This window comes from Salvelinus sp. IW2-2015, unplaced genomic scaffold (assembly GCF_002910315.2).
Source record: "Salvelinus sp. IW2-2015 unplaced genomic scaffold, ASM291031v2 Un_scaffold4883, whole genome shotgun sequence".
Lineage (NCBI taxonomy): Eukaryota > Metazoa > Chordata > Actinopteri > Salmoniformes > Salmonidae > Salvelinus > Salvelinus sp. IW2-2015.
The window spans coordinates 1-12,326 of NW_019946152.1; positions in this window are offsets into that span (position 1 = coordinate 1).

The window sequence follows — 12,326 nt, forward strand, 5'->3', positions numbered from 1 at the left end:
TCTATGGTTTGGGTTTCTGCGTTCTCGCAGAGAGATGTGTCAGCTGGGGCGTCTTCCAGGGCACATGGTAAACACCACAAACGACAGCTGACTCCTACGAAGCACACAGCCATAAGCCGCCTCAAAAGTTGCACCATCCAGTCGAGTGTGCTCCGTAAGAAGGGCATCCGTACTCAACACCAGGCATGACCCTTCCGTGGAAACCGCCCTACATAGCCTAGTTCTCCTAGGACTCTACCAACATCTACGGCGAATAGGCAGAAACACCAGGCTCAGAGACTGATACAACTCCCTAGTTTGTGCTCCATCAGGGGACTGAAGAGGCCATCGGTAAACACCAGGTATTGACTCTAAACCCCTAGTGTCCTCCATCAAGGGGCAGTAAACACCAGGCTGACTTCTAAAACCCCTAGTTTGTGTCCCTCCACGCGAGCAGCGACAGCCCCACGATGAACACCACCTGCACAGAGGAGCGTTCTTGACGTCGACTAAGAATACCCTCGCCTAGTAGGTTCAGGTCCGTTGGGCACATAAGGTCCCTGCTGGCGTGTAGTGTACAAACACCATGTGCCGTGACTTAAAATACCACTACCAGTTGAACTTAGCGCTCCTCCAGGTGGCAGTAAAAACACCAGGGCTGACTCTAAACCCCTAAGTTTGTCTTCCAACTTAGGACGGGCAAGTAAAACACCAGGCTGACTCCTAAACCCTAGTTGTTCTCACGATAGGTGCGGCAGTTTAAACGACCTAGAGACTGACTTCTAAAACCCCCTAGTTATGGTCCTTTCCATCAGGGGGCAGTAAAACAACCAGGCATGGTCTCTAAACCCCCAAAGGTGTTCCGTCCCATCATTGGGTCGGCATAGTGATAAAACAAATACCATACTCCCAAGAGCTGTGCTGACTTCTCTCTAAACCCCTATTTGGTGTTTCTTCAACCTCAACTCTTTATGTGGCATCCGCAAGTAAAACACAACAAGTGGCCAAATTAATTACGTTAAAAATCCTGGAACTTCTTAACACACAGTTGTCCTTCGCAATTTTCGTTGGACTTTGTGTTTTAGGATGTTCCGTCTCGCTCCACGTAGTAACTGAACCAGGACTGTACTCTTGACTAAACCTATGCCATTTACAGTCAAACTCTTTCACAGAACTCTCATGCGTGACATGCTGTCCTAGTATACAACCATATGGGAACATACCCTTCAAAATCCGGCAGACGATACTATTCTAGTAACCTACACTATCGGTTCTCCCCACTGTATATCTCACGGTAGGGGCTCCAGTAAAACCACCAGGCTGACCTTCTAAACCCCCGTTGAGTATTTTATCTGTCTCCTACTCAATGGATATCCCGAGCCTCAAAGTAAATTCCCCCAGGAGATCAAGACTCCCAAACCCCTTGGAGATCATATGTCCCCTGTGACCTTCCTATAAGCTTGCGCTGGAGGGTGGCGAATTAGAATTTAGCTACGCGAGGTCGTGTATGACTTCCTCTATACCCCGCTCGTGCGCATATGTATCCGGTCTACATTTTCATAGAGGAGACCGTGTTAAGCCTGTGCTGACATTCTAAAAATCACTCCCCTAAGCTTATACCTTAACCATATCAAATAGAGGAGCTCAGTAAACAGTCCGATGTGCTTGCTTCAGCGTAAGATTCACCTTAACAGTTTTCCTCTCAATTCATAGTGAGTGTGTGTCAAAGAAGCTTGGCGATGCTTAGCATATCATCCAGGTCGACTACTTCCAGAACCCCTAGTTTTTATAGCCGTTCTCAAATTTCCACCGAGGGCAGCAAACACCTAGTGATGCTTTGAAGCTCTCCACATAACATTATACTTCCCAATAAGTATAAGTCCATTCTACCTTGTAGGATCTGTGGCACCAAGACTAGGGTGGCACATTTTGGGCAGTAAACACATCCGACTAGTAACTTATTTCTTAAAATACCTCTCTAAGTGTCCCTCACCCATTCCACCCTGTTTGGAGGCCATTTACTTTAGACACACCAGATGGTGACTCTAGAACACACTATTATTTACGTTCCCGTCCCCTCCATGCATATACTTTGTGTTCCACAAAAACTTCATCTACAAACCTGTTGAATGGGTTTCCTGTAAACAGTAGAGTTAAATCACCATGAGTAATCGCTTACTTCTAAACCCCTATGTCTTGTCCTCTCGACCAATTAGGGGTAGAATAGGCACTGAATTACAAGCACCCCTTTCTCCTTAGTTCATGACTCTTCTTAACATACACGCCCATTAGTTTACTGAATTCTGCGATACCACTATGGCCGGGTGAGTACTTATGTCTCAGATCCAACAAACCACGTTGACCACTGATCATAGAGACCCGACTACGTTAGTCTCACATCACCATTTCAGGAGTTATTTTTATCAAATATATGGTGTCTCGATGAAAACACACGATAGGCTGAGACTCTAAAACCCCTATTTGGTCCTCATCGGGCCGGCTCGTAGAGATAAAAACACCAGGCTGACTCTAAACCCCTAGTTGTCTATCCCACTAGGGATTAAACATAGGCTTTAAACACGACAGGGCTGTTCACTGCTAACCCTAGATGTTTGTCCTCTCACAATTCATAGTAGTGGTGTTACCATGACATTTGCATCTCCACTAGCAGGTACAAAACATCACCACAGTGTTTCTTCGTGAATACCCTACCGACTTGGTTCATCTCAACTCAGGGCGCCGCAAGATAGACCCGGACATACAACTCCTAATACACGCACGCTTGGTGTGGTCCTTGCTCCATGTTCAGGTCCCGAATGCCGGCAGAACCAACCCCCGGAGCCCTGCCCACCGCCCACTACGCCAACCTACGTTTAACCCGTAGAGTTGTCCCTGCCACTCTAGTGGATGCCCATACCTTTCTAAAACACCAGAAGGTTGCTAGACACCCTGCTACAACCACCTCATAGCCGTGTACTTGCACATGCCAAGTATTCACGAGGTGGTGCAGCATTAATATAACTTCCATCCCAATCGGCCCTCAACTCTATACAGACCTTTCTCTATTTCCTAGTGAGTTTGCTCTCCCTGCAATCTCCAATACCGTCGGTATAGTGCCCACGTATACAATACCTACTCTAACGTTCGTTGCTCTGTGCACTCATAAAAACCACAGTTATGTGTGTCTGTACACTTATACACGGCCTCCACGATCACAAACACACACCCAAGTTCACGTCGCGTGTAACTCCATAACACCCCTACGTTGATCCCCATTCCAACTAGGGCAGGACTATAAGCGTAATACCACCCACCTGGCTCTGCGGAGACATTCTAAATACCCCTATGTCAGCCTATCCCCACGAATGCACCGGGACACCTACAAAAGAACTGCGGTCACATGGCTTATATATCTTCCATTCAAAAATAAGCTTCCCAATCTAGTTGTCAGTTGCGCCCTCCATCACAGTGGAACCAATGTGATGAAAGGGCCCCTGCCAGAGGCTGCCGCCTAAGAACGCACACAACAATAATGTTGTCTAGCTCACTTAAATTATTCTAGGGTAGAGATTTATTAGCGCACTCTCGTCACAGTACAAATCACCTAGAGGATGCATGTGACGTGCTAAAACCGAGTCACACTAGTTGTCTATTAGCTTAACGGACCTTCGGTTCCTTGAAAACAAGTAACCCCACCCAGAGATCATGACTTCATACAACCTCCACTCACAGTGTGTCTTTGACACTAGGGCCATGTTTATCTACACAACAGCCCAGGCTGCCTGCAACTTCGTAAACCCCTAGTTGTCTACCATACTCACGAGTGTGGTGTGCGAGTACAACCACCCAGGCTGACTTCTAAACCACTAGTTGTCCCCTCCACTGGGCCACAATAAGGTTGGCTAAGTACCCAACACATACCTCCTGAAGGTTGACTGTCTACCAGAGATCCCGCTATGTTGGTTACCCCTCCCATCCCCATGGGTTACTGGCAGCTAGTGTTTGGCCCAGCACTGGACCAACACTGCGACGGCTGCTGACTCTTAAGACCATGCTAGTGTGCGTTCACCCCTCCCCGAGCCGGAATCGGGCCTCTACCGGCTAGGGTACCAAGGTCATCAAGGTTCTCGCATTACACCAGGCAAGCTCGACTTCTCTATGAGCGCGCTAAGATATGTCCACTTCTCCTTGTTATATATCCATGCGGTCTCGCCCTTTAGGCTTGGGCTTTTTGCAGGACCAAACCCTGCCAAGCGGCTCAGAATCTTGAGGGCGGCAGTTGCTGCTCTTGGTCCCTGGACCTCATTTTTGGCTCAGTCCAAATAACACAGCACAACGCGGCGCACTCTAACCCTTACAGTTGTCCTATCTCGCACCTCAGGGTAAACAGTTAGGACGTTGCCTAGCGTACTTAAGTACACATCCCTGGGCATAGTGTCGATCGGTGAGCGCTGAATAGCCTCCTAGTTGAGTGGCTCCATCAGTGATAGGGCCGGATGGAGGCCAGTAGTAAACACCCGGTGCATATAAGACAACGTATCGTAGAAATCACAATCCATAAATGTAATTAGTGACTCTTACATTTCAGGTGATGGCTAGTAAACACTTTACAAGGCTGACTCTAAACACACTTAGTGTTGCTACGTTTTCCCATACTAGAGTAGGACAATAGGACACTAAAGTGAATGACGATGTAATCACAACATTCATGGTATAACTGAACTGCTAAACCCCTTTAATTGTCCCTCCATTCAGGATGCCCTCAATCTTGAGAAAACACCAAGCACACGAACTTTCGTAGAGACCACCTAGAATGTGCCTCTTCCCATCTACCATGGGGGGCAGCATACACCACAGCAGCGAGAGGCTGATCATCTACCTGGCATACATGAGATACCACACTGCAGCTTTTTCCTGCAACTCTACTATCTACAAGGTTCGCAGTATTACTCACACTACACAGCTCGCAACTTGTATCTCCAATACAACTCCCACATAAGCATATAACTACTCACATCAAGAATATAGAAGCCACACCACGACCATATAACACCGCGACTGCACTTCATAAAAACACCCTGTCGTAGTTGTCCTCCATCACGAGCTTCTGGGTCTTAACGTTTATATTAATCATCCAAGTGCTTGCCACCTATGTGACTCACTGCAAAAACTCACAGTGCTTGTGTTCAATTTGAGTGCTCCTCTACATATATGTCAGGAAGATTTGGACATAAGAAAAGCTATATTTGTATTGTAAATTGTAGATATCACCCACAGAGCTTGCACGTTCATAAACCACCCTAGTTGGTGTGCCTCCATATTAGGGAGATGTCTAGTGATATACACTCATTAGTGGCTCTGACTCCTCCTTCTATCCGCACTTAAGTTGACTTCCCTTTCCGATATTATCATTTTGAGAGGCAGTAATAACAACAACTCTGCAGAGCGACTGTCAATAAACTCCTCTAGTTTGTGCGTTCCACCTTACTGAGACAACTGGTTAGGCTCAAGATAAATAAATAACACAGCAGGGTTTCAATCGAAACGTTACGTATAGAAAACCCTCACTACGTGTGTTTCCTTCCCGTCCTATTTGAAGGTCGTCCAATTTTCATATTGAACAAACCAAGATGGTGGATAAACACTGAACTTTCTCTTGCAAGCCGACTCCTCTCAGTTGTAACCTTCCTATCATTTGCGGCGGGAAACATGATGTAAACACCTCATGCACTGTAGCTAATTCTTAAAATCCCGTGTCACCAGTCCTAAGTGTCCTTCCTCATTTAACCGGTACTGTGTTGAGCCATTATTCTTATCCTTAGTAAAAATGAAGCCACACCAGAGAGCTTGTCTCTGAGAGCAACCCCTAGGATTTGGTGCCGTCCTTTCCCTTACAGCTGCTGGCCAGCGCTATCTACACTCGTCCAGCGAGGGCACTCGGTGAATAACCGCTCTAGACTTCTTCCATTGTACAACGTTCAAGTTAGGATCTTATCGATAACTTCGGGCAGAAAACACCAGGCTGACTCAAACCCCCTAGTTGTCTTCCACTAGGGGGCAGTAAAACACCCCAGGCTGACTCTAAACCCCTAGTTGTTCCTCCATCGGGGGGCAGTAAACACCCAGGCTGACTCTAAAACCCCTAGTTTGGTCCCCACCTGACTCCTAACAACCAACCTTGACTCTAAACACCAACCTGTCTTCTAACACTCAAACCTGGACTCTTAACACCAACCTTCTAACCCTGACTCTACAAACTGAACACACAACCTGACTAAACTCACACCCACCAGCCTGACTCTAACCACCAACCTGATACAAACCTCTCTAACACCAACCTGACTCTAACACAACCTGACTCTAACCACCACCTGAACCATACCGCTATCTACACCACTCGCATGAAGGCACAGAGAGGCAGGGAGGCTGTAGGATCGACTTGTTGAGAGACGGATCTAGAGAAATAGGGGAGAGGAAGGGAGAGGAGAATGGGGAGAGGAGAGGGAGAGGGCAGAGGGAGGGAGGAGGGAGGGAAGGGAGGGGAGAGACGGGAGAAGTAAGAGGGAAGGGGAGACGGAGGATAGGGGGAGGCAGGAGAAGGGGGATGGGGAGAGGAGATGGGGAAAGGAGATGGGGAGGGAGAAGGAGGAGGGAGGGATAGGGGAGAGGTGAGAGAGAGGATGAGAAGGGGAAGGAGAAGGGGGGGAGAGGAGATGAGAAGGAAGAGGAGAAGGGGGGGTAGGGGGAGGGGAGAGGAGATGGGGAGAAGGAGGGGAGAGAGGGGGAGAGGAGATAGGGGGAGGGGGGTAGGGGAGGGAGAGGAGATGGGGGGAGAGGAGAAGGGGGGGGTAGGGGAGGGGCAGAGCGAGGGAAGGGAGTGGAAGGGGGGAGGGAGAGGGGAAGGGGAGGGAGGATGGCGAGGAGAATGGAGAGGAGTTGGGGAGGGACGAAAAAGGGAGGAGGAGGGGGAGGGGGAGGAGAGAGAGAGAGGGTGGAGAGGGGGGAGAGGGGATGAAGGGGAGAGAAAGGGGAGGGGAGGGGAGTTGGAGTCGAGGGAGAGAGGGGAGTGAGAGGGAGAGGAGAAGGAGAGAGTAGAGGAGGGAGTGAGGGGAGGTGTAAGTGACGGCGGAGGGGAGACCAGAGCTTCTGACTCATATTCAGCATCACACACAGAGAATCTAGGCAGCCCGCCTGCTCTGGAGAGGAGAGAAAGATTGGTGCAGGGGCAGACAGTATTGAGTCTCAGATGTGATATGTGTGAGTCATGTGGACTGTTCATATCCTGCCTGTGTAGTTCATATCATCTCCTCCCCTCCCTGTTGCCGATACTGTGTTGTGTAAGATAGGATCATTTTAGGCTAAAACAAATCTCAGCCGTAGGTGAATGTTGGCTGGTGCGCATTTTGGGGAATGGAAAGCAGATCAGATGAGAGAGACAGGGGTTTGATATGTGGGATAACTGTACTCTCCTTCCTCTGAAGCCATGCTTCTGACACCTTATTCCCCTTTCATAGGTTGTCTGAAGTCTGAGGTCTTGGGGTCTGTTCCCCTTCCAGACAGTCCTTGTGGAGCAGGCAGGGAGAACTAGAGGAAGAGACAGAGGAGGGTGAAGAGGGAGGGAGAACCAGAGGAAGAGGAGCGAGGCAACACCCAGCSTACCCTAGACCTTCTGTCTGAGGACTAACTAGGGTCACCCAGCCACATAATAATACACCCAGCGCCCCCTAGACCTTCTGTCTGAGGACCAACTAGGTTCACCCAGCGCCCCCTAGACCTTCTGTCTGAGGACCAACTAGGTTCACCCAGCCACATAATAACACACCCAGCGCCCCTTAGACCTTCTGTCTGAGGACCAACTAGGTTCACCCAGCCACATAATAACACACCCAGGCACAAACCACCTGAGAACACAGCAGGAAAGGGTGGCCACAGCACTGAAGGGAGTGATTGAAAAAGCTTATTCTGCTTTCCACAAGATACAAGTGGTTATATCCACCCTGCGACCACGAGAAGACTTCCACCCTGCTACCATACAGGAGGTAAACGCAAGTATTTCCCATGACTGTGCCTCAAAAACAAAAATGTACCTGGCCCACCACTCCATCCTGGACTTGAACAGCCTTTACGACCAGGTCCACATCTACAAGGCAGCAGTGCCCACCTTCGCCCGGGCCCTAAAGAACATCGCCCTCAACCTCAGCTGCGACACTTCACACAGGAGCAACAGATCAACAGACACCCCCACCCAGACCAGCGAGACACTCTCCCAGACCTGGACCTACACATAGAGGACCCACATCCAGACCACAGCACCACAAGCCACATCCACACCCCCCACCCCGACCAATCAACACCTCCCCAAGTCAACCATGCCCACAGCCCATACAGGCCTCTTCAGTTCAGACCTATGCCCCTCTTGCCCACCCCATGCACCCCACTCCCGCAAAGAGGGCCTAAACATGAAAGTCACACATACGCCCAGGCCGTGAACGGGCAAACAGGCCCAACCCCCACTCTTACACTAGCCCAAGCCAATGGCATGTACCAGATGCTCAGCAGGCTCTGCTCACACTTACTGGCCTGAGGCCAAACCACACGACCAACAACATTGGACACTTTATGGAACACAAAGCCTTCACTATCTCATCCTGGAATATCCAAGGCCTGAGGTCATCTGCCTTTKGCCTAAAGAGCAGTAACCTGGACTTCACCAAATAAATCAGAAATACAGACATTGTCATCCACCAAGAAACATTGGTATAGAAGGACGACGCCAACGGGTTGCCCTCTGGGTTTAGCAAGATCTGGGTAGTCCCACTCCACCACACGAACCAGTGGGTGTCTATAGAGGAGACGGACCCACTGGTTACCCTCTAGGTTACAGAGAGCTGGTAGTCCCATCCACCACACTACCAGGTGGGTGGTAAGAGGAGACGGACCCCGTTGCCTCTAGAGTTACAGAGAGCTAGTAGTCCATCCCCCGACGACCACGTGTGGTATAGAGGAGACGGACCACTGGTTACCCTCTAGGTTACAGAGAGCTGGTAGTCCCATTCACCACACTACCAGGTGGTGGTATAAGAGACGGACCCACTGGTTGTCCTCTAGTTACAGAGATCTGGTAGTCCCATCACCACACTACCAGGTGGGTGGGGTATAGAGAGATGACCCACGGTCTGGCCCTCTAGGTACAGAGAGCTGGTATCCCATTCCACCACACTACCAGGTGGGTGGTATAGAAACAGATATAGAGGAGATATGACCCACTTTACCCTCTAGGTATACAGAGAGCTGTAGTCCCAATCACCAAACTACAGTGTGGAAACAGGGAAGACACTCAGGGAGTATGTCATTGGTATAGAGCAGTCTAACACCTCTTAAATTAATCAAACCAGGAACATTTTACATTTGGCTAGAAATTCAAAGGAAATATCTCAACAGAGAAAAAATGTCCTCCTGTGTGCATACCTATATCCCCCACAGAATCCCCATACTTTAATGAAGACAGCTTTCTCACATCCTGGAGGGAAATCAATCATTTCCAGGCCAGGGACATGTATAGTCTGTGGCGACCTAAATGCCAGAACTGGACAGAACCTGACACTCTCAGCACACAGGGGGACAAACACCGCCTGGAGGTACAGCATTCCTCCCCCATATGTCCCCCTAGGACACAACTTATGACAACATAACAACAAAACAGGTCACAACTCCTGCAGCTCTGTTGCACGCTGGTATTTAAAATAGTCAATGGTAGGCTTCGAGGGGACTCTATGGTTGGTACACGTTATAGCTTTATCTCCTTGGCAGTAGTACTAGTAGACTACTTTATTCACTGACTCAACCCAGAGTCCTCAGAGCGTTTCACCAGTCACCCACTGACACCACTATCAGATCACAGAAAAATCACAGTCTACTTGACAGACGCATACTCAATCATGAGGCACTCAAAGCGCAAAGGAACTTGAATAATTATTAAGAAATGCTATAGATGGAAGGAAAGTGTGTGGAACTACCAAAAAACAATTAGGCAACACCAAATTCAACCTTTTAGACAACTTGTGGAGCGGAAGTAGTAACCAAGTGCAGGACTCAGACGAGGGAGACAGGGATAAGGTAACTAAGGTATTTATTGAAAAGCCGGGGGGGGGGGGGGGTACAGGCCAGGGAAGCTCGGGCAGGGAAGTAGGGAACCCAAGATGAGCGAGGTAAGGGGGGGTAGGGCAAGGTAAGCAGGTCCGGAGCGGAATCCAAGGGGGTCCAGAGCAGGGAAGCAGGACTGACGAGACAAGGGACTGGAGACAGGGACCAGAGTCACAGCGGAGGGAACTGTAGCAGAGAGAAAAGTAACGTCAGGCTAGGAAAAMACTGGCACAACAGGATAACAAGATCTATACAGGAACAAACGGCTTGAAATGCAGACTGGCTGAGCAGAGGCTACGATCTGGCAGCGTGGAAGTGCCACGGCTGAGTATTTGTAGTGGTCTTGATTATGGAACAGGTTGCAGCTGGTGGGGATCCGCTCTGCCTCCATCATCCCTGTCTCCACTCACGCAATCACATACACCCACACACAGAGAGAAGGAGAGAGCACTGGGGGAGTGGCGGCAGGTTAGGGAGACACAGGATGAGAAGTAGAGGGCGTGACAGGATGAGAAGTAGAGGAGCAGATGTAGCACAACTTCCTGGACAAAACRTTCCACTGTAATAGTGAAGGTGTAAACTTGGCAGTAGAACACCTAAACAGTATATTTGACCTCTCTGCTTCTCTATCAAATCAGAAAACTGAAGAAAATGAACAACAATTACAAATGGTTTGATGAAGAATGCAAAAACCTAAGAAAGAAATTGAGAAACCTATCCAACCAAAAACATAGAGACTCAGAAAACCTGATCCTACGCCTTCACTATGGTGAATCACTAAAACAATACAGAAATACACTACGGAAAAAGAAGGAACAGCATGTCAGAAATCAGCTCAACGTAATTGAAGAATCCGTAGACTCAAACCAATTCTGGGAAAATTGAAAAACACTAAACAAACGATGACACGAAGAGTTATCTATCCAAAACGGAGATGTATTGGTAAACCACTTCTCCAATCTTTTTGGCTCTTTAACAAAGAACAAAGAACAAACAGCAAAAACATATACATGATCAAACACCAATCTTAGAATCAACTATTAAAGACGACCAGAACCCACTGGATTCTCCAACAGCAGACTCGTACATTTCCTCATTGAAAACAATGTACTGAGCAAATGTCAAATTGGCTTTTTACCAAATTACCATACGACAGACCACGTATTCACCCTGCACAYCCTAATTGACAAACAAACAAACCAAAACAAAGGCAAAGGCAAAGTCTTGTCATGCTTTGTTGACTTCCAAAAAGCTTTTCACTCAGTTTTGCGTAAGGGTCTGCTCTACAAATTGATGGAAAGAGTTGTTGGGGGAAAAACATACATAAAATCAATGTACATAAACAACAAGTGTTTGGTTAAAATTGGCAAAAAACAGCATGGCCAGGGGGTGAGACAGGGATGCAGCTTGAGCCCTACCCTCTTCAACACGGAAAGTATTCCGATCCCTTGACCTTTTTCACATTTTGTTACGTTATTATAAAATTGATTACATAGACTTTTTTCCTCATCTATCTAGACACAATACCCCATAATGACAAAGCGAAAACAGGTTTTAGCTTAGAAAAAAATTGCAAAAAATTGAAATATCACATTTACATAAGTATTCAGAACCTTTACTCAGGACATTGTTAATGTACCTTTGGCATTGATTACAGCCTTGAGTCTTCTTGGGTATGATGCTACAAGCTTGGCACACCTGTATTTGGGGAGTTTCTCCCATTCTTCTCTGCAGATCCTCTCAAGCTCTGTCAGGTCTCTCCAAAGATGTTCGATCAGGTTCAAGTCCGGGCTCTGGTTGGGCAACTCAAGGACATTCAGAGACTTGTCCCAAAGCCACTCCTGCGTTGTCTTGGCAGTGTGCTTAGGGTCATTGTCCTGTTGGAAGGTGAACCTTCGCCCCAGTCTGAGGTCCTGAGCGCTCTGGAGCAGGTTTTCTTCAAGGATCTCCTGTACTTTGCTCCGTTCACTTTCCCTCAATCCTAACTAGTCTCCAAGTCCCAGCCTCGGAAAAACATCTCCACAGCATAATACTGCCACCACCATGGTTCACCGTAGGGATGGTAACAGGTTTCCTCCAGATGTGACGCTTGGCATTCAGGACAAAGAGTTGAAGGTTGGTTTCATCAGACCAGAGAATCTTGTTTCTCATGGTCTGAGAGTCTTTAGGTGCCTTTTGGCAAATTCCAAGGGGTCTGTCGTGCC